The sequence below is a fragment of the Adiantum capillus-veneris genome, chromosome 13 (assembly GCF_014529385.1).
Source record: "Adiantum capillus-veneris isolate H3 chromosome 13, ASM1452938v2, whole genome shotgun sequence".
Taxonomy (NCBI): Eukaryota; Viridiplantae; Streptophyta; class Polypodiopsida; order Polypodiales; family Pteridaceae; genus Adiantum; species Adiantum capillus-veneris.
In genome coordinates, this window is record NC_140943.1 from 89789151 (window position 1) to 89812420 (window position 23270).

A 23270-nucleotide genomic window follows, 5' to 3' on the forward strand; every position below is an offset into this window, starting at 1 on the left:
GGCCGGATGGAAGTCTTCCTGCAAAGATGGGGGATAATTCTCTTTCTTTCTTTCTCTCCCTTAATCAAATATCTCTTACTGGAATTCATCAAGACACTTATTTCAACCTAACACCTTAACTTTGCCCTAGGTCCAAGACATTAATTAGCACACGCTCTGATACCACTTGTGAGATCTCCAACCCGCCAATACCACATCGGGATGGGATCCTTGACAGGTCTCTAGTCTGATAAAAAATCAGAGTCTCTAAACAAGAAAAATCCAGGAATAGACCTTTACCATTGACAATGGCTTTGGGTCTATAGCCTTAAAGAAGACCTAGTCCTGTCTCACAGCGGAAACGGGACAACGTATTAAAAGCCCAAAAAACTATTTCGGCCCTATAACTGTCACAATTGGGCTAAGGTATCTCAACCAACCTTTTTTTCCCCTAACAGATGTGAGGGCACAGCCCCGCTGGTGGACTCCTCTTCCAAGTGAAGAAGTTTCTAAACATTTTAGTGCGCAGGGATGGATAGTTACCTTACTAATCAGGTCCACCCGTCCATGATTGACAACCTTAGTCAATCCCCACTTACCACCGCGTACTCACACATGATTTTTGTGTTGTTTAATTACTACCTACACATTCTTTTCACAATTAAAAACAATGATTTCTTTTTAACTTTCACAAACAACTGAATTTCATTAAGACAACCTTTGAAAACATATTGAAGACATTCTTTCAGCAAACAAACATCTTTAGACTTAAGACAGGGTACTGTCAATCAAAACATTGTCCATAATAACCGTGACCACTACTCTTCTTGTCTCAAGACCACCTAAGGGTGAAAAAAAACGCACCCATTTCTTATTCATAATTCGGAGTGGATAAACCCCCACCCAAGTTCCGGGTGCCCATACACCAAACCGGTTGCCCATACAACCAGGCGGCTCCCCTAGGATAAAAAAACGGTATCCTAACTTATGTAGAGAAACATCAAGACATGACATGGAGTAAAAAATCAACGTTCATGGTGGCAACCGACTTATCCGTGGCTGGAAAGCCATCATTATCATCAAAATATACCAAGGAGTCAGAGGTGTCTTGAGACGAGCTATTTAAGGATGATCAATCATATCTTTCCTAATTCAACCAATTTTTACCCAATCATTCTTTCTTACATTATAAACAATGCACGTTGGAAGTTACCCTTCGTTTTTGGTCAATTAATTCCTTGTCTTATTCTTACTCACTTCTTACGTATGCAATGCTAACTTTAAAAGATTTAATTAAACAAAATAGAAATCCACCTGGGATGCTCATTTATGTGCTATTGGCGGGAGCTCGTAGACTCACCTTCGTCGGCCTATGGCTAGGCCCAGCTCATGGTCATTAGTGGCTTTATTTCTTTTGTTGCTAACATCCTCTTCCTCGGTATAAGAATTTCCGCTAGTTCTCTTTGGAGCCATGTCGACAGCCTTATAAAAGAGACTTAATCGATTAAGAAATTTAACTGCATAATCTCTTTTCTTTCCTTTTTACCCAAAAATAAGGATTTTTGAGTAAGTAGGTATCCTTGATAGTTAATTGGATGAGATATTCCTCTTGTAACTTCTTATACTATAAGTAATTTCTCATAATTACCATTTAAATAGGGAAGCCCTTTAACTAGTTTATCCTTAGTCTTTATTCCATTTTTAACCTTAGTAAATTATAAATTTCTATCGCTAATGGATTACTCACCCTAAATTGTAATTTGATATGTTCTATCATTAAGAATTTTTCATAAATTTGATTTATAACCTTTCTCCTCCTATATTTATAGTCTAATTAGAGGCAAAATTTTGCTGATAGTAATTGTTATACCAACCATTTATGCTGAGCTAACTTTCCCACATTTCAATAGTGATTTTGGACTTCAGGTATTTATTTGGTAATTAGATAAATTCATTTATTAATTTCCTTTCTGTATTTTAAAATCCGTTACTTTTATTGAAGATAAATATTTAAACTATTTATTTGAGGTTAGCTATTTATTCATAGATTCCTCAAGGTGTGTTTCTAACCCTTGATAATTATATCAAAGGTTTTTGGATTAATTTACAATTTTTTTTCCTTTTAGTTTTTTCCTAAAAATAATGTAATTTTAATGAGATAGTTAAAAAAACCAATTATCTGAGGTAACATAATTATCACAGGTTTCTTAAGGTGTGATTAACCCTCTGATAAATAACTGAAATCATTTAGAATCAATTTACTAATTTTTTCCCTTTTAAATTGTCTTCAAAACAATGTAATTTTGCTAAGCTAATTAGCTAAAGTAACTATTTGAGTTAACATAATTATCACAGATTCCCTAAGATGTAATTAAACTCTTATAAATAACGCAAAGCATTTAAAATCCATTTGCTAAATTCCCTCCTTTCAATTTGTCCTAAAAATAGAAAAATTCTGCTAAAATAATAGGTAAATTAATTATCTAAGGTTAACATAAATTATCACAGGTTTCCTAACATGTCATTAACCTCTAGTCAATAACTCAAAGCATTTTGAATCAATTTGCTAATTTTCCCATTTTAATTTGTCCTAAAAATAGAGTAGTTGCTAAATAAATAAGAAAATAATTATCTGAGGTTAACATAATTATCACAGGTTCCCTAACATGTATTTAACCTCTAAGAAATATCTCAAAGCATTTTGAATCAATTGACTAATTTCCCTCTTTTAATTTTTCCTAAAAACAAAGTAATCTTGCTAAAATAATTAGAAAAATTAATATCTGAGGTTAACATAATTATCAAAGTTTTTTAACGTGTATTTAACACTCGTAATAAATAGCTCAAAGCATTTTGAATCAATTTGCTAATTTTCCCCTTTTAGTTTGTCCTAAAAACAGAGAAATTTTGCTAAAATAATTAGGTAAATTATTTATCTGGGGTTAATGTAGATTATTACAAGTTTTCTAACATGTAATTAACCTTTGATAAATAACTCAAAGCATTTTGAATCAATTTGCTAATTTCTCCCCTTTAGCTTGTCCTAAAAATAGAGTACTAATAAAATAATTATGAAAATTAATTATCTGAGCTTAATGTAATTATCACGGTTTTCCTAACATGTAATAACCTCTAATAAATAGCTCAAAGCATTTGAATCAATTTGATTATTTCTCCCTTTATTTTTCTCTAAAACACAGTGTAATTCTGTTAACTATTATTATGAAAAGTTTTCAAAAAATTACAACATAGTTTTTTCTAGCTTAATGTCAGCTTAATGCAGCTCTGATAATTATCTCAATATAATATAAACTTAATTAATATCATTCTCATTAATTTATGGTTAATATTGTGGAATACACAGTGGCGTTTGATCTCAAGATTAGACTCAAAACCTCTGCCCTCGTTCAAGGCCCGCGTTCTTTCCTATATAGCATGTACCCCCTACATCAAGATACACTTTCTGCCTTATAGGCTTACATCAGCACTGGCCGTACTGCCAGGTGGCTTACTCCACACCACCCCCCAAAAACAGAAGAAGGGGTCATCACGTCTGTGAAGGGGCGTGGATAAGGCTTCATGCGCGTGATGTGAGCAGTGGTGATACGGTTGCTAGACAATTGCTGCAATCTATAGTGTTGGTGCGGAGCCTGTGCAGGATTTTGTAGGCCCAACCCAATGGTGTAACAAAGATCACTCAACCCGGGCGTCGGATGGAGTAGTACAGTACCGAAGATGCTGCTAGCTTGAATATGCGGGTGATGCTCTTCCACCACCATCCCGCCAGAAGTTTTTTTCCGACAGTTATGCCAGGGCAGCAGCATCAGCCAGTTTGAATTTGTGCTTTTGATGTTGTTGAGGTTGCTGGAGCCGACGACAATGCCGCCTAATGTGGCCATATTGTTGCAAGTAAAAACACTTGGGAGTCCTTGAGCATCACGATTAGGTAATTCTCTCCTTGAGTTTACCGGCCTTGAGTTTGATTTGAGCATTTTGAATATCAATATCCATGGTGTCGGATGTGAGATCTCCTGCAGATCTTTGAGCAGAAGGTTGCGATGTAAACACAGTAGAAATTTTCAGATTGCAATGTACCTTCAATGCTTGTGCGATTTTTTGAATAGCCGCATGAAATGAAGTAGGGCCCTAATTACAGATCACGAACACACGTCGAGAAATTTCATGTCGCAACGAGGCCAAAGAAAGAAGAGTTTCATTTCCTCGGACATGGTAGGGTCGGGCACGAAGAAGCAGTTGATTCATTTTGACAGAAAATTGGGCGACAGGCTCTAATTGTTGTTGTTTTAAAACATGCAGTTGTTGTAAAGCACTCTGGGTAATGTTCTGGTGAGAAAAATTTTGAATTAGTAAAGATTTGAGCATACCCCAGTCACTTTTCACGTCCTCCGGTTGCTGGATGAACGAAGTCGCAGCCACGCCTTCGAGAAGAGTGCGCGCTTCCATCGCTTTGCGATCATCAAACCAGCGATGATAACTGGCCACGTTGTCGAAGTGGTCCAACCATGTGAGGACATCTTCGGTCGGAAACCCCGAAAAAGACTTGGGCCTAATCTTGGAATCAGGTTTCTGCGTATGTGGAGCAGCAGTGGACAGGTAATTGAGCAATGCCTGATTTGTGTGGCTAACGTGAAGCATCATGTTGGAGATGGTCTGCAGCATTTGCTCCATTTGTGTGTTTCTGGTAGTGAACTCAGGATGCATAGATGCATCCTCGTAGTGAGGAGAGCTGGGTGCTTGGTGTGGAGAGAGAGGATGACTCATTTTCTGGGCAAGAATGAGATGCACAGGGGCCGGCTATGCTGGAGAGCAACAGATAGCTGTCTGCTGCCCGTCTCCTCCACCAATGTGGAATACACAGTGCGTTTGATCTCAAGATTGGACTCAAAACCTCTCAATGTGGAATACACAGTGCATTTGATCTCAAGATTGGACTCAAAACCTCTGCCCTCGTTCATGCCCGCGTTCTTTCCTATATAGCATGTATCCCCTACATCAAGATACACTTTCTTGCCTTATAGGCTTACATCAGCACTGGCCGGTACTGCCAAGTGGACTTACTCCACAATATGGAAAATTTCAGTCCTAATATGATATAATAATTAACTAGCTTAATATCCCTAAGTTTAATTACAACAATCAGCAAAAAATATTTGATTAAGGGAGGATTTTTTAGTATACATAAGATTAATCTTTAATTTATTAAGAAAATAGGTTAACCTAGCTTTGCTAATTAAGAAGGATTATGCTAATTACCGTTTGATTTAACCAACTAGAGCTTAATCTCTAGTGATTTGTGCGTAGCGGTCTCTCTAGACAAGAGAGAGTGTGTCAAGGCTCCGAGTCTGTCTAAAATTGTGAAGCAAGGGTCATATTTATAGGTTTCTGGGCACTCACAGGTTGGAAAATGGCAATACCTTCCATCCCAAACCACCCTACAGGTCAAAAAATGCCCTCTGCTGCTAAATCTAGTATGGAAGAGTTCATCATTACCCCACACAGCCCCCCAGATACACAGAATCAATTTTTACTAATTTCTCTGATTTTCAATGATGAAAATTGGAAATATGAGTAATTTCTAGAACCTTAGGATAAGAAAGTCTTTATTGATAATAATTACTGAAACCATCCAATTTTACTTAACTAATTAAATTCCTACTGTAATCTTTCAGAGCCCGTAACTTTTCCAAATTTTATCGAAATTTTGTTCTGAAAATTTCTAGCCCGGGGTTTGCTGTGCTTAAGATTCCAAAAATACCAATATTTTCCATGGTCGGACAGTTCTACATTGCTTTTTCAATAATCATATAAGTTTGATTAAGCTTTATACAATCTTTAAGGTTTCAAAAACTGGAAACCTTACATCCCATGCTCGATGGCCAAGCCGAAAAGCCGTATTGAATCTACACCATGTCAAGCATGGGTCGTGAATCTCATCGCTTTTTGACTTCTCTGAGCTCGCTATCCGCGGCCATAAAAAATAAAGAAAATTATCTGCAAACTCTCCACCGCCAAATGCTCCCAAATTCATCCTGCTGTAACTTGCTCACCAAGCATCCGATTGATGTGTCGTCAATTTGTGTTACCTTCACGTGATGCACACCATCTCCAAGAACCTTGGTGAGGGCAAAAAGATGCCAGATGCCGCATTCTTCAATGCGAGCAAGTGGGCACAGACCTGGCCCTTGAAAAATCTTCAATTGATCATAATTTGCTATCCCGAGTTCTGATTTGCAATATGCGGAAATAGGCACGCTCCATAATTCGAGCTCTACACATGCATCCAGTAACATCAGCCTCGGCCACTTGTCCCCAGCTGCCCTATCCATCGGGGATCTGCTACACACTCTATCTTTAAACTGCAATATCTTGAGCACCATGGCTCCGTTTGACGAGCTGTCTAGACCAGCTTCTAGAGCACATTGAACACTACATTTCAGAGCACTGATTGAGCATTTCTTACACCTTCATCAACCATCCTAGTTGAGCCAACTTGGAGCTGTTTTAGCCTAAACAGCTGCATTGGGCATACACTTCTCCTATCCTTTGGCTGCCCAGGACCTTGGCACCTGCCCTAGCATTCTACACTACACTTGCCTGTAGCCTTTGCCTGTAGACCACTTTCTAACTCGGACCAACTTTGGCTGCACCATCATTTCCCACCCCCTTGTTGAACATTTATGTTCAACCACGCATGGGCTGATTGAACTAAAAAATTGCACACCAAACAGAAACTCTTTGTACACCACAAAAACACCTAACATATATACAAATTTGGCACTTGTAACCCGCTGTCTTTGTTTATGCGGGTTTCCCAACACCCCGCTTTATCTGTCATCAACTGCCTGGGTCAAACACCTTGCATTGGCCACACACCAGTGTTACCTGCTATTCACCACATGTAAGCCTAGACTGCTCCACTCGGTCTTCATTGGGCACTTTGGCTTGCACTTCATACTGCTCCTTGCACGCATTCACTACCTCTCCACTCACATGTAAGAGGTCAAACTCATCATACCTATATTGAGACGATTCGATCTCCCAACTAGTGTCTGCGTCCATAGAACTACTGTCACTTGCCCCAGCCTCTTTTTCTATTTCAAGCTCAAGAACCTCCTCTAGATTCACCGCTTCGACCTTGTCTACAAACCGTACTCTTTGCTCTTTACTACACTTCAATGGAGCTTCAACAGCTACACTCGAACTTGACAGCACATCCTTTGTCCACTCTGGAATCACTTGTACTTCCTCCACATCGGAACTGCTTTAGCCGGGGAACCACCTGCCACCTGTGGCTCGGCTACAATCGCATTACATTGTCTTGGCATCTTTGCACCTGACAAAATCTGCCTAGCTTCACGCTTCTTCAAAATATTTTTGGTTCACCCACTCGCTAGAGCTACCACCTCCTCATACGAAACCGGGCTATCTATCTCCACCTTATCATGCAATTCCTCATGCAAGCAATCCATGAACTTACTCAACTTTAAAAAACTGGCATTTTCTACAGCAGTTACCTTGATCAATCCCCCCCATAGGGCTTCGTAACTCCCACTGGAACGGTTGAAAATCACCCTCCAAGCTTTGCTTCAAACTGTCCAGCTTTCAGTTTACTTCATCCAGCTGCGCATTCGCTACAAACGTGCTTTGAAAAGCCGCCTCAAGGGCTTCACAATCTTCCTTTTCTTTATCACCCAGGCTATCGAACCATAGCCTCTCTTTATCACGAACCAGGAGCGTGAACACCTATACCGCACCATCTTCTCTCGATAAACGGCTTTCCAACACGAACAACCCATAGTCTTGAAGCTAGGTTTCCGCATCTTCAACCCCAATGAAAATGAGGAATCTTGTCCAAGCCATCACTAGCAGCACCTGCTCTTCAAAGGCCGCACCTTTGGCATCACCAAAGTTACCACTTTGACATCAACTAGGAGCATAAGCACACGCCTCAATGGGGGCACCAGAAGATGGAGAGGGGTTATCCACATCACCCCTATCCTCTAGGAAAACACCTTCAAAAACACACTTTACACCAGCACACTACCGCCTGCTCAATTTCCACTCTCCACACACTCCACAAATCTGCCACACAAAGCACACCTACTGCCACGGTTTGTCTCCACCCTTACACACGCACACATCCACTCAGTCTCACTCTCTCACACAAAACACCGTCAGTCCGCGGGGCATCCACATCCGTATTGCCAGCACCGAGGGGAAACATGAAAGCAGGAGAAAGTGAAGGGGGGAAGGGTAAACAAGAACAAGATGGGGCAATAGTGGCTTGATTGCACTTCAAAAGGCATTTACACGGGCTTGCACTGCCATCACCATGGCCATTTTCATGAGAAAAATACAAAGGGCCTTGACAGGCACACTCCTCTGTCAGAGTTCCACTTTGCAGGCTTCAAACGGCTCAAAAACGCCCGGAAAAAGCCCCTAATTTGATTAAAATTTGACTTTTATACAGGGGGCCTTCAATTTTGGAAACTGCCCTCATATTTGACCATCTGGCATATCAATTTTAGCATCTTTTGGAAGGGGTAGCCGCCTTGATTCAGCTGCTCAATTCCTCTCTGTTTTGCAATTTGGGGGGGGGCATTAGCGAGGCCACTATTGCCCCCTAGGCTTCTTATTATTTTTTTATTTTTCCTTCATTTTTTACCCCTTTTAGAAGGCTTAGCTTACACTGCCTCTTTGGCTTTGGTCCGACTCCCTTCAACCTTCTTTCTGTCTATTTCTCTCTCCTCCTTCACTTTGGTCCCGGCCTTGCCTTTGCCCTTGTAGGGTTGGCTTTAAAACTGCCCTCCATGGGATTGCCCCTTTACATTTGGTTTTGCTTGGTCGGCCTTTACTTGCCTTGCCTTGAAGTGGACCCCTTGCACTTGGTCCACATGGATTCCTTCGGGCCTTCTCTCTCTCTCTCTCTCTCTCTCTCTCTCTCTCTCTCTCTCTCTCTCTCTCTCTCTCTCTCTCTCTCTCTCTCTCTCTCTCTCTCTCTCTCTCTCTCTCTGGCTCACTCTATTTCCGCAAGACACCCCCATGAATTAACCTTTGACTCGCTTCAGACTGCTTTATCCCATCGCGGGACCCCTCCCCTTAGCTAGCAATATCGACATCGCTATTGCGGGGGGGGGGGGGTGCATTTGCCTCAAAAAAAGTTGGGTCCCTAAGGCCGCGGGCAGGGGCGCTTACCACGTCATCAGGCTACACCGCCATTTCCCATGTCCTCCTCACGCGACCGCGGCATCGACTCTGCCCCACCTCCTGGCCAAAAGATCGCCGGGCTCCGCCCATGTGCCACCGTGGCTGTGCCGCCAGTGTAGCGCTGCATAGGAGCCCACCATCGCCCACAGGGCTCTAAGCTCCCCACTCTCCACCTTGTAACTCAAGAGGGCCACATGGCCTAGCCCATATAGTGTGCGCAATTTATGGTGCCCGGCGCATGCGGGATTAACCCATGCCACGTGTCGGCCCCTCGTTCCAGTGCACCCTCATGAGTTCCCAAGCCTTCACAAAAAATTTCAACAAGATCTCTCATCCCTACTTTGGCAACACACCACCATTGCTCCCTCTCTCTCTGCTCCCATGCCTGATGGCTGAGCCGAAAAGCCGTATCGAATCTACATTGTGTCGAGCACGGGCCGTGAAAATCTCATCGCTTTCAAACTTCTCTGAGCTCGCTACCCGCGGCCATAAAAAACAAAGAAAATTATATGCAAACTCTCCACCGCCAAATGCTCCCAACTTCATCCTGCTATATCTTGCTCACCAAGCATCCGATTGACGTGCCGTTGATTTGTGCTACCTTCACATGATGCACACTATCTCCAAGAACCTTGGCAAAGCCAAAACGATGCTAGATGGCACACTCTTCAATGCGAGCAAGTGGGCACAGACCTGGCCCCCGAAAAATCCTCAATTGATCATAACTTGCTATCTCGAGTTCTGATTCACAATCCGTGAAAACAGGCACCCTCCATATTGTGAGCTCTACACATGCATCCAATAACATCAGCCTGAGCCACTTGTCCCCAGCTGCCCTGTCTGTTGGGGATCTGCTACACACTCTATCTTTAAACTGCAATATCTTGAGCGCCATGGCTCCGTTTGATGAGTCGTCTAGATCAGCTTCTAGAGCACATCAGGCACTACATTTCAAAGCACTAACTCGGCATTTTGTACACCTTCAGCGGCCATCCCAGTTGAGCCAACTTGGAGCTGTGTTAGCCTAAAAAGCTGCATTGGGCATCCACTTCCGCTATCATTTGGCTACAAGGACCTTGGCACGTGCCCTAGCCTTCTGCACTACACTTGCCTGCAACCTTTGCCTAGCATAGACCCCTTTCTAGCTCGGACCAACTTTGGCTGCACCAACATCAACGCGCATGCACTTTCCGATGCTTGCTTCAACGCGTTTTTCGATGCCTATACCAATTTTTGTACTGACGATACCTGCAAAAAATGAAACCGTGGGCTTTCTCTGTGCATTTCTCTTCTTCTTGCACCTTTTCTCAAGCTCTCTCCTTCGTCACCTCTAATAGATATGGTGCGAAATAAGCTATCGGAAGTGCTAATCTTGCTTGTGGGTTGACCCATAACACTAAGCTGAGATTGTTTTCATGTACTTGTAGATTTAGGGTTTAGCGTTTCACTTTGTGTTTGTGTGTGCATTTTTGCAGGCTCCACGAAATTAACAACTTCTTTTACTGCTCAAATAGGACGAATGTGAGTGCTCGAACCTCTAAATGCATATTAAATATATTTAAATTAATTTGTATATTAATAAAAGAAAATTTCATGCTTTAAACTTTGAATGCTTTAAAAGAAATGATGGTTTGTGATGTGAAATTTTATTTTGAATTATGAAAAAAATTTGTTTTGGTTTATGAAAAAATCTTTTTTTGAAGAAATTTTGTTTATTTTTTAGGTTAAGTTTAGGTTAGGTTAGGTTAGGTTATCTTATAGGTTAGGTTGGGTTAAGTTAACCTACATTAAGTTAGGCTAGGTTAGGTTAGGTTAAGCTACGTTAGGTTATCTTATATGTTAGGTTAGGTTAAGTCAAGCTAAGTTAGGTCAGGTTAAGTTAGGTTAGGTTAAGCTACGTTCGGCAATACGGCAAGCCATAGAGCTTACTTACAGCGCATATTAAAAACAACACAATGGCAATCAGTTCGTCAATACAGCAAGCCATAAAGCTTACCCACAATGCATATGCATTGTGGGCAAGCTCTATGGATTTCCGTATTGCCAACGGCTCGCCATTGTGTTGTTTATATGTCCGCGAGCAGTTTTCAAGTCCTAAAATAGCTAAGTGGCCCTGAAAATAACACAATGGCGAGCCGTTTGGCAATACGGCAAGCCATAGAGCTTTCCCACAATACATATGAATTGTGGGCAAGCTCTATGGCTTGACGTATTGCCAAACGACTCGCCATTATGTTTTCTACATGTTTGCAAGCGCTTTTCAAATCCTAAAATAGCTAAGCGGCCCTAAAAACAACACAATGCCAAGCCTTTTGGCAATATGGCAAGCCATAGATCTTGCTTACAATGCATATGCATTGTGGGAAATCTTTATGGCTTGCCGTATTTCCAAGCGGCTCTCCATTGTGTTGTATGTATGTTTGTGAGCGATTTTCAAGCGCTAAAATTGCCTCGTGTCCCTAAAAACAACACAACGGCGATCCGTTTGGCAATACGGCAAGCCATAGAGGTTGCTCACAAGGCATATGCATTGAGGGCAAGCTCTATGGCTTGTCGTATTGCCAACAACTTTCCATTGTGCTGTTTTTATGTCCGCAAGCGGTTTTCAATCCCTAAAATAGCTAAGCAGCCCTAAAAAAAACACAATGGCAAGCTGTTTGGCAATATGACAAGCCATATATTTTTTCCACAACGCACATGAATTTTGTGCAAGCTCTATGGTTTTCCCTATTGCCAAAAGGCTAGCCATTGTGTTGTCTATGCGTCCGTGAGCAATTTTCAAGCTTTAAAATTGTCTCGCGGCCCTAAAAACAACACAATGGTGATCTGTTTGGCAATAAGGCAAGCCATAAAGCTTGCCCACAAGGCATATGCATTGTGGGCAAACTCTATGGCTTGCCATATTTCCAACAACTTGCCATTGTGTTGTCTATATGTCTGGGAGCGGTTTTCAGGCCGTAAAATCGCTTCGCAACCCTAAAAACAACACAATGGTGAGCCGTTTGTCAAATTGGCAAGCCACATAGCTTGCCAACATAGCATATGCATTGTGGGCAAGTTGTATGGCTTTTCATTTTGCCAAATGCCTCACCATTGTGTTGTTTATATGTTAGGTTAGGTTAGGTTAGGTTAGAGCCAACGACAAATTAATAGTAGAAAAACGCACACGGACTTCAAAGATGACTCGTGTACTTCTAAAAACACAAATAGACTTTGGTTAGGTTAGGTTATAGGTTAGGTTTAGGTTATAAGTTAGGTTACATTAAGTTATGTTAGGTTTAGGTTATAGGTTAGGTTAGATTATAGGTTAGGTTAGGGCTAGCGACAAATTGATAGTAGAAGAAACGCAGTTGGACTTCAAAAGTGCACACAGACTTCAAGAACCTTAATATATAGTCATTAATTGACCAATAAAGATGATATTATTACCTTGTGGTCCTAATCTCTGTGCACCTCTAAACCGAGGTGTGCAGTGATCGGGCCTGCTGGCTAGAGATTGTGAGGTTGTTAGAACTAGCAGCAAATAGTAGAAAAAATGCAATCAGACTTCAAAAGTGCACACAAACTGTAAGAACCTTAATATATAGTCATTGAAAAATAAAGAGGAGATTATTACCCTGTGGTCCTAATCTTCGTGCACCTCTAGACTGAGGTGTGCGAGGATCGGGCCTGGCTCGAGAATGTGAGGTTGTTAGAGCTAGCAACAAATAGTAAAAAAATGCAAGAACTTTAATATATAGTCATTAACCAATAAAGAAGAGATTATTACCCTCTGGTTCTAATCTCCGTGCACCTCTAGATCAAGGTGTGCGGGGATCGGGCCTGGCTAGAGAATGTGGGGTTGTCATGTGTTGTCATGTACTTAGTAGTGTGTAGTTATAACAACTAGAGTGTCTTTATTATTTGTTGTCTTGATTATTTGTTGCATCATTGGTAGATAAAGTATGTACGACAGCATGGTGTGTCCTTGTACGCATTGCAAGCATCAGACACATACGACCAACACATACGCAATCACGGTCTCTTTTCGATAGAGCAACTACAAGACCTGCGTTATCGATGTCATGGTCTAGAGATTGAAGGTCGAACTCCGCAAGTAGATATTGCTCCAACTTCATCCCAGAGAAGACAATTTTCAAACGAGGCGCCATTGACTGAGTCCTCCCAACTAATACCTGATGCGGCATTTCAAGAAGTAGAGATGGAGCAGATGTTGGACGCGTTCTTTGACATGGATTCCAACATAGAAGGAGACACCATTGAACGTAGTACTATGGACCAATCTCATCCATCTCGTTTATATCGACGGCATGGTAGCAACGATAAAGAGGGCGAGATGATGCGAAGTCTTGCATGCATGCCGCTCTACGCTGGTGCAAAAATCTCAGTTCTCCGTACCACGTTGGTAATGCTTAATTTGTAGTCTATCTATGGTTGGTTTGATGCCTCAGTCTCACAGAGCTTTTCAGCTAAATACATTGTATCCTAAGCATGATAAAGTGAAAATTATAGTTCATATAAAGTGATCAAAGGGATGAATTGCTCATGTAACGATAGGTTGCTCAATAAGCAGATCTTGCTAGAAGGGAATCACATGCCCCCTACCCGTCCAGCCGCTAAAAAGCTTCTTACTAATTTAGGCTTGGATTATCACAAAATACATGCATGTCCTAATGATTGTATACTTTTTTGCAATGAATATGAAAACTTGGAAGAGTGTCCGAATTGTGGATCAAACAAGTACAGGGAGAACACACAAGGAACATGTATCCCTACAAAGGTCCTTCGACACTTTCCTATCATTCCAAGAATAAAGAGCATGTTCAGGTGCAAGTCCATAGCTTCTTTGATGACATGGCACTCAAATACTAGATCAATAGATGATGTGATGCGGGTACCCGCTGACTCTCGTGCATGGAAGCGCATAGAGGAAAGTTGTCCTACATTTAAGAACGAGCCTCGATGTATTCACGTTAGTCTGGAAATGGACGGAGTAAACCCATTTGGATTACAGAGTTCATCATGAAGCATGTGGCCTATTTGTCTGGTTAATTATAATTTTCCACCATGGCTCACTATCAAGAAGAGCCATATGTTGTTGTCATTGATCATCCCAAGAAAGTATAAAGAAAAGAACATGGACGTCTATCTGGCACCACTTATAGAAGAGCTCCAAACCTTGTGGACAGGAGTCGATGTGGTTGATATGTCCCAACCAATCGGACGAAGAAATGTACAAGTGCAAGGAATTCTCATGTGGACCATGCACAATTGACCTAGCTTTGGTGAGTGCTCAAGTAAGTGCCTTTAAAACCCTCACACACATGTGATTCCTGGCTATGCCAACGCTTTTATATTTTAAATTTGTGATGTTTCAAGCTTGAGTTACTCGGGCAATCATGTATGTCCAAAATGTGGTCCTCCGCTTGGCTTCCGATACTTTGAGCATTTGAGCAAGGCAGTTTACGAGGAGCATGGTATATTTTTGCCTGAAGGACATGAGCTACATGGACCAAACATATGCAAACATGACATACATCCATTGAAAGCTAGCGATTGGAAAAAAATGTGGCTAGAGAGGGGAGATTGGATGCCACCTGGAATGAAAAGACTTTCTATTTTCTATGAACTCCTGTATTGGAGTGACCTGATGATTAATCATTTGCTCTACCCAATGCACATCTTTAAGAATGTGGGGGAGATTATATGGAAAACCATCAGTGGAAAAAGGGAGAGCAAGGCCCAAAGAGATGAACTGCAGGTTGTGGGTAGAATTCTAGAGATGTGGCCTCGACTTAGACCCAATGGAAAGTTTGCTATACCAAAAGTTCCATGGGTTTTGAGTCATGCAGAAGAGCTACAAGTGAAGAAGACTATATCTTCATTCAAGACTCCCACAGGGTGCATGCAAAGTTTGAAACGGATTTTACGAGAGATGACAATCTTAGTGGTCTTAAGTCCCACGATTGGCACAAATTTTTACAGTTCACCTTACCAATTTCCATAAAGGGTTGTTTGACAGATGGCATTAGAAGAAAAATCTACAAAATCAGTGAGTTGGTACGTTGGATCAGTTAAAAAGAGATAAGAGAAGACAACATCGATGGAGCATGCTTAAATGCTATTGAAGCAGTGTGCATGATGGAGAAGCAATTTCCAACAAACATTCTTACCACCCAAATGCATGTACTTGTGCATATGGTTGATGAAGTTGTAGTTACTAGGGTGGTCCATAGCAGGTGGATGTTCTTCTTGGAGATATTTATGAAGACTTTAAAGGGGTTTGTTTGTCAAAGGGATCGCCTAGAGGGTAGCATGGCCGAAGGATGGCTTGTGCAAGAGTCTCTTGTCCTCATCAGTGAATTTTTTGTCTCAATTGATCTAGAGATGCCCCGAATGTGGACTACTAAGGTCAATGTCAAGGTGACAGAGGACGAGCCGTAGGGACGAGGCATCGTTAGGAAGATGGACATCACAATGTGAGAAAAGGTTATGAGATTTTGCCTTCTAAACTCAGACATTATGCAAAAGTTTCTAAAGAGGTACGAAGGGGAAAAACAACAACGCTTGACAAATTGCCTTCAATTCAAGCGCAACCATGCCACTAGAAACCTTCCTTTTCCAGATCATCTTCAAAAATTGCTTGACTTTCCAACTGGGGGTGGTTAGATGCGACAATCTCAGAGGCAAAGAGGAATGGAGTATTGATTACTAAAGAGGAAGAGGAGATGTCAAGGGGTTGCGATTGACATGTATATTTCACAACTTCCTTTTCGAGCTCCACATGGTTCAAAGTTATTACCGACGTCCCTAATGCAACTGTACGTAAAGACAAGAGTGGATTGATTCAAGTAAACTCTAGGTGGGTGTGCACAAATGCACGGGATACATTCGTACTTCCGCAGTATTGTGAACAAGTTGTGTTCATACACGATCCACTATGGATAGAAAATGATGAGAATGATCTGTCTAAACCCTGCTGGCTCTATGTCGTTCAAGTTGCTCCATGTAGCAAGCAAGTGTGTGAAGGATTGGACGCTAGGTCAAAGAGCTAATTCATGAACAAAGTGCAGGACCGACGGAAACTTTAAGTTTAGATTTTGAGGTGGATGTTAGCAGTGAGCAATTGTATGAACCTAGAGATGAGGTGTCAGATACCGAAGCTGATGCGGAGAGCGATGAAGAAGTAGAGTTCGACAACGAAGATGCAGAAGTACAGATTGAGATAGACATCTTTAGTGCATCATATCTCACAGAGTATGAGAGATTAACCAATGATTTTTGCTAGGAACTCTTTTGTAGAACTCTTTTTATTAGTCTATAATACAGTTTTAATTCATTCATTTGTGTAGCAACTTTCTTGATTTGGTATTTTTATTGATTAAGCATTTCTTCTGTAAACTAACATATTTTGTGGGTGTTTTTTGTGTATGATTAGACATGGCCGATGGACGATGAGCCATACTCTGCTAGTTTTAGTTTTCCTGTCACTCCGGCCAGCATGTCACCTGAGCAGATGGGCTCGTTTTTGTCTTAGTTCACACCAGAGCAGATCGCGATGGCACATCACCTTTGGATAGTAGGTCCCTCGAGACCTACTATAGCCGACCCTACGCTCGGGACTAGTGTAGTCCCTACACCGAGTGGCCCCACACCTCAGTCTAGTGTGCCTCCTACACCGATGGGTGGTTCATCCTCAAGACGAGGTAGGCCTCATTTTGGAGGTGGCGGTTACTGTGGTAGCGGTTCTAGCGATGCGTCTACACCACCGAGAGAGCATCCACTACTCTCTTCAGTAGATAGTTCACCGATTGACACACCACGTACACCTTGGGGATCACACGAGCATCACCGATTGGCACACCACGTACACCTTGGGGATCTTGAACCCCTGGATTTGAGCGTGGCGAAGTCCATAATGTCACACCGTCAGTCAGAGGCGAGAGACGGGTATAATGACGTCAGTCCCAATCCGACATGGTTGGATGCAGAGGAGTGGGTGGGATTGCACGAGAGACACAAGACAATCCTCAGAGATTTTGGCAGTAGAGAGATGCAGCCCCAGAGCACGTTTGGAGTCTGCTGGAGCGTCACATCTTGAGAGTGGAGGCTACGATATGCTTCTACATGAGTTTGTAAGTATTATATGTCTGCTTTAAATTATGAAAACTATATATGTTATTTGAATATTTATCTAATGATTAGACCATAATATTGCAGGAAGTTACCTTGAAGCGTCTTCTAACACGCCGAGAGGAGAAGTATGGGTACACGCATGGACTTGTGGCCCTTTTGACCCAACTGCAAGAGGAGGGAGAGGACATCGACTGGGAGGCATTACCATGAGGGTCTTCTCACTTAGTGATTGTTTGCATATGTACAGTTTTGTAGTGCTTATGTTTAATGCATGTCATAGATGTTATGGTTAAGATTTGGCAGTCAAGTTAAGTTTATGGTTTTGCTATGATGGTATGGCAACAATCATGTAATGGTTATGGTTATGGTTGTGCAACGATGATATGGCCGTTATGATTATGGTATGACAAGCAAGTTATGGTATTGGTTATGGTATGGAAAACAGGTTACGTTTATGGTTTTTTAGTTTTTGACTCATGTTTTAATTATGGTTATAAAATCTTTATGCCGTTATGCCATGATCAAGATTTTGATTTTGTAGTTATGTTTTTCTTACAATTTTGTTAATTATCATACACTCGCTCTTTAGCGCCAGCTTATAGGTGGAGTACGGTTACTTGTGCACTCTTCCTTTGGGCAGAGAGGACTCTTTTCTTTTGCTGCAGTACATGTAATATCACTCTCTAGCCATCTCTGCCCAAAAAAAAATTGCAAGTTTTGTTGTCGATACAGAGTACGGTATAAGCGTCGGTATAGACCTCGGTAGACGCATCGGAATATGCAATAGTATTACTGGCGGTTATTTCATTGCGCATTTTGACGCTCAGTTTATGGTTTAGTCTGACACTTAATATACCGGTACTTATACCAACGTTACAATACCGGAGCCTCTTTAGAAGCCTATTTCAACGCTTTTTAGTTTTAAAACTAACTTTATTTCGTCGATATTTGCACTAATTTTTGCGCGCCATGTTATAGTGACCGGTGGTAGCTTCAGATATTATGAAAAAATTTAAGAAGATTATTCATCTTTTGGTCTACATTTTGTCTTTTAATGACTTTATCAAATTGAGAGTGGAGGTGGACGCCAAAAATTTCACCAAAATGCTTGTTTTTCCTCCCTGTAAAAGTCTTCAGTGGCCCCCTCTTTTGTTGAATTTGTATAATCTTCCAAGATTGAGCCACTCCTTGTATGAGAGCATGGCCTAATAGATTATTAGGGTTTTGAAAACATGCATGGATCTGGATTATTCACAAATATGATATATGGATATGATGAGGAAAAATAGGTTAGTATATAAACAATTCATGGAATTTAGAATAGTGTCAGATGTATATAAATATAAAATGAAAAAAAGCAATATATAAAAGTATAGGGAATCAAATGAGGGGAACCTCATTTGTTTTTATTGATGTAGGACAATTTATAAGAAGGAAGGAAACATCCATGTAGAAAAATGGTAATTTAATAAAAGAAAAACACAAGGTGAAAAGTTTTTTTTTTTCTTGGAGTGGATTCACACCAAGATTTGAACAGGATTGGATGAGAAGATTTATTTATATACTAAATATTATGCACGATGCTAAGAAAAATTGTGGTAATAGTAAGTCAATGTACACAATATACTTAATCAAATAACACATACCTAGGTATAAATACCAAAATAATAATATTAAAATACCTATATTTAGTCCCTCCATATGCAATGAAATATTTACACACAAATGGATCATAATGTTTTTTAATTTTAATTTTTTCTATTTCGTTTTGTCTCAACTAGCATAGTGACTAGCTAGCTGAGGGTTTTGTTAAGAAGATATAGGGATAGTTCCCTAACTCATACATGCCTATGTACAATGAAAAGGTGAGAATTTCCATAGTATTTATGTGATTTTTCTTGGTGAGGTGGATCACTATGGAAAATATATAGCCAAAAAATGGCTATCATAGAAAGAGCTAAGAGTCTCTCAAAGTGCCTTGAAAAGTCACCCACAAGTTTGTAGCTTGGTTGATTATAAACTCCATTACCCAATAACTACATCATTGTGAATGTATGTGTGTGCGTTTGTGTGCACACGTGTATGACCTTTTGTATTTGCTTTTAAGAAGTCTTGATAGTATCATGTCGTGTGTAGCTAGCCTCTTTCATTGAGTGTGATATATATCTCCAAGTGGTTGGTTGTAGTGAGGAAGGTCTACTAAAACAAAATTAATCATCCTCCTTCTAGCCAACTTTTGTGATCTACATATCATTGCTCCAAACTAGAATCACATATCTTAGCATACTCAATTCTCTAAGTGGCCACAAAAGTGAAGAACCAGCATCGTGTTTGCAGCCAACATTTGCAAGCAACAAGTATTCACTAGTTGTGTCCTCTTGCACCTATTGACACAACTTTACACAACTACATTGTTGATGCTATAATTGGAACACAAGCTACCAGGTCATCATCCATCACAAAGAAGAGTGCTAATTTAAACTAGGACACACCTCATTGGTTAAAACAACCTACAGTGTGGCCAGTGATGATTACTAGAGCGCCAAAGCTAAAAAATAAGCTTATGCCAGGGAGAATTCAAGGCTACCCACATCAAAACAATAAGTGTTAGGATGGCCAGTAAATACACAATCATTGACGTGCATCAAACTCAAACACACATCGTTTGCATCTACTATAGCATTGAGGGTCAGCTTTGTTGCTAGTGCTATTTGTGGCACTTGAAAGCTTGCAAATTGCAACCTTAGCACTTCAATGAATGCAATGAAAAATAGTATAACTAGTTAAAATAAATATTTGTTTCTGCAAGTTTGGATAGTTGTAGAACCTTTGGCATCTTTTGGCTAGCCTATGTATTAATAACTCAAAGTGTTAGGGGTTTGTATGTGGAAAATCTTCATACAATGCAATTTGGTATTTTAAATCAAGCTCTTATCAATATTAGAAGGGATTTCACACCTTTCATGTAAAAGACCACTTGTGAGTCATCTAATCTTTGCTCTCTCTAACACATATTTTACGAAATCTTTTCTCACCATGTACACTTCTATGTCTATCACCAATGAGATGTGCAATTGTGAGGAGCTTAGACACTGGTCTTGGAACAATTTCCAAGAGCAAAGACCGATCCAAAGCACTACAAGTTGATATAGGGAATTGGAGATATCTAATTCAAGGCTAGGAAACTTAAGAATGTTTTCAATTTTTGGCATCTTAGGGATTCAATTTGCATTCAAAACAATATGGAGATGATCCTCGTCAAGGCATTAGGGAAAATTTAGACTCTCAAAGGGGCCCTATAAGGAGGTTTGACTTTGCCTCTCTTGTCCAAAGTGGGCAACCCAGTGAAGAACATAAACGCTTTGTCAAAAGCCTATCAACCAAGATACAAATTTGAGGTTGATTTGTAGTTATGGCCTCTCGATGAGTACATTTTAAATCTAAAAGGTCCAACAAGTCAAAGTCCTTATAGGGCCCCTTTGAGAGTCCAAATTTTCCCTAATAGGAGGAAAGCGATACCATGCAACAAAAGTGAATGAAGGTAGATAAGGAAGAGAAAAGGTCAAAATTAGCAATAATTTCACGAGTTTTGTGACTTGGCAGTGAGTGTAATTCTTTAACCCTCGCCTTGTTTCTTGGATTCATCTTTGAGGATAGCTCGGACTGTGTTAGAATACTTGATCCTAAGAGACTCTAGTTCTAGGGAGGTGTCTTTGGCTTTTGTAGCATCATAGTCCATTGAGTTACTATAATCTTTTTGGTATGACCTTTGTGGTAGCGTGAGCTCTTTGTATTGGGCTACTAGTTTAGCCCAAAGTCAAAGGGGAGGTTTGTTGGGATTTATGGGCTTTGGCCTACAATATTTATGCTTCTTTTTGTGAGTCTATCTTCTCTTGTCATGGGAAGTAGCATGTGGAAAAGGCAACTAAGGGGTGTGGGTACCCATGGGGATCATTAGTACATGGTGTTGACTCACCTAGAAACAGTTAAGAGGCTCCTAGAGTGCCTTCAAAAGTCACCCACAAGTTTGAAGCTTGATTTTGAAGGAGTCTATGTGGTGTCATGCATATGCCGGATGAGATGCCTATGCTAGCTCTATATAATGAGCCTTTTGTACATAATCATTTTAAGCGTTCAATTTCAAGTATTGTACATTTTGATTACATTGAGTTTCTCTCTATTTCTATTACTCATACATGTACACACACACACCATGAATGCTACACGCTTGTACCAACTTGATCCAACACTTCGAAGAAAGGTTGCAATATTTGTAGCCAAGAGGATTACTAAGAATTTGGTTGCAGGGTTGATGAAGAGGTTGGTTACGCTATTAGGTTAGGTTTGAGGAATGTGAGGGGCCTAGGATAGTAATCGAGTATATGCTAGATAGAATGATTGTGAGAGAAGTTCTTGTGGATATCCACTCTCAACATATTCCGTTATTGTGTTGTAGAACACCTACAAATCAATGGACACAATTCTACGTCAATAATTCAAAAAATTCATTATTTTTATCCAAATCTTCATGTATATCTGTTTGCTTGGACTACACAATTGAACTACAAGGTAGGAAAAGGCTTCCTTTTATTATAATTTCTAGAGATACACAATGCCAAATCTCCTCCATACTTATGTGTGGCACTTTTGTATGGCGAGCACTATGACCGTGTAGTTTGTGTCATTTTCTCATTGCATTATGAAATGTTTAATAAGTCACATGATTTCCTTGTAGCTTGATGCACCAACTCTCTTCTTTACAATTGGAGAAGATCCGTAAACCGTATGAACAAATTTATATGGCATGGTTAACCAAGCATAACTATTGGGGTTTTTCCACCTTCAAAATTCAAAGTTTAGAGGTGAATTTTGAGTGGGATTACACTAAGGGGAGATTTTTGGCATGCTCCAAAGAGGCGAGGCTTTAGTAATGCCTCTCGTTTTTGCTAGTGAAAAAGTAGGCGTTAGTTTTAAGATTGTTCCCCCCCCCCCCCCCCCCCCCCCCCCCCCCCTAAAAGGGGGGCATTAGAAGGACAAAGATTACATGATATGACCGGATACAAAACAAGCCATGTCCGGATACAATAACCAGATCAAAAGATAGACGAACCCACCACCTAGTTACAAGGCTAAACTCATATACATAATTCATAATGTTCAGCATCCAAAGAGCCAGGAAGATCATTCAGAACTTTTTGAATATGTTGGAACAACCTGATCCCGTTGTTGTATTGCCTGGGGAGCTTTTCACCTTCATTCCTGCACTCATCTATCATCCTTTGAAGGTGTGTGTATGACCCATCTAGCAACACCTCGTGTTGCTTGTTTATATTTGAGCTGTTGTAAAACCCATACAGTCGGTCAGTACCTTTTAGTTAGCTTGATATAGGTGACACTAGTCCAACAGCTTCAGTTGGTTAACCTGCAGGTTAAGATTAGCAAACACAGTTCTCAGACTTTTAGTCTGGTAAGAGCTGTCAAACAACCTGTTATTCCTTTCCTTCTAGATGACCCATAAAACTTCACCCCTTATTCTATTCCATACAACTGAAAAGGTGGAAACCGAATCTCCCAGTAGCATTTGCTTCCAATTTGGGCCAAAGCCCAATGAAGAATAAAGCGGAGCCAAAATTCTCTGAATTTTTATACAATTTATAAACAGGTGAGGGATATCCTCCACTTCCCTTTGGCAGTTAACACATAAGCCCGGACCTAAACCTGCTTTTTGCATATGGCTACCTGCCCAAACAACTCTATGCAAGATTAATCATAGCAGAACGGAACATTTAGATGGTATTCCTCTATTCCAAACAGACTTGAACTTAAATTTCCACTGCTTCCTGTCCAGAGACACATTCCAACGTGCATTAAGCAGAACATGAACTGGGGTAGGTAAAATAGGGGGAAGGGAGGGTTTTGCTTCCAGT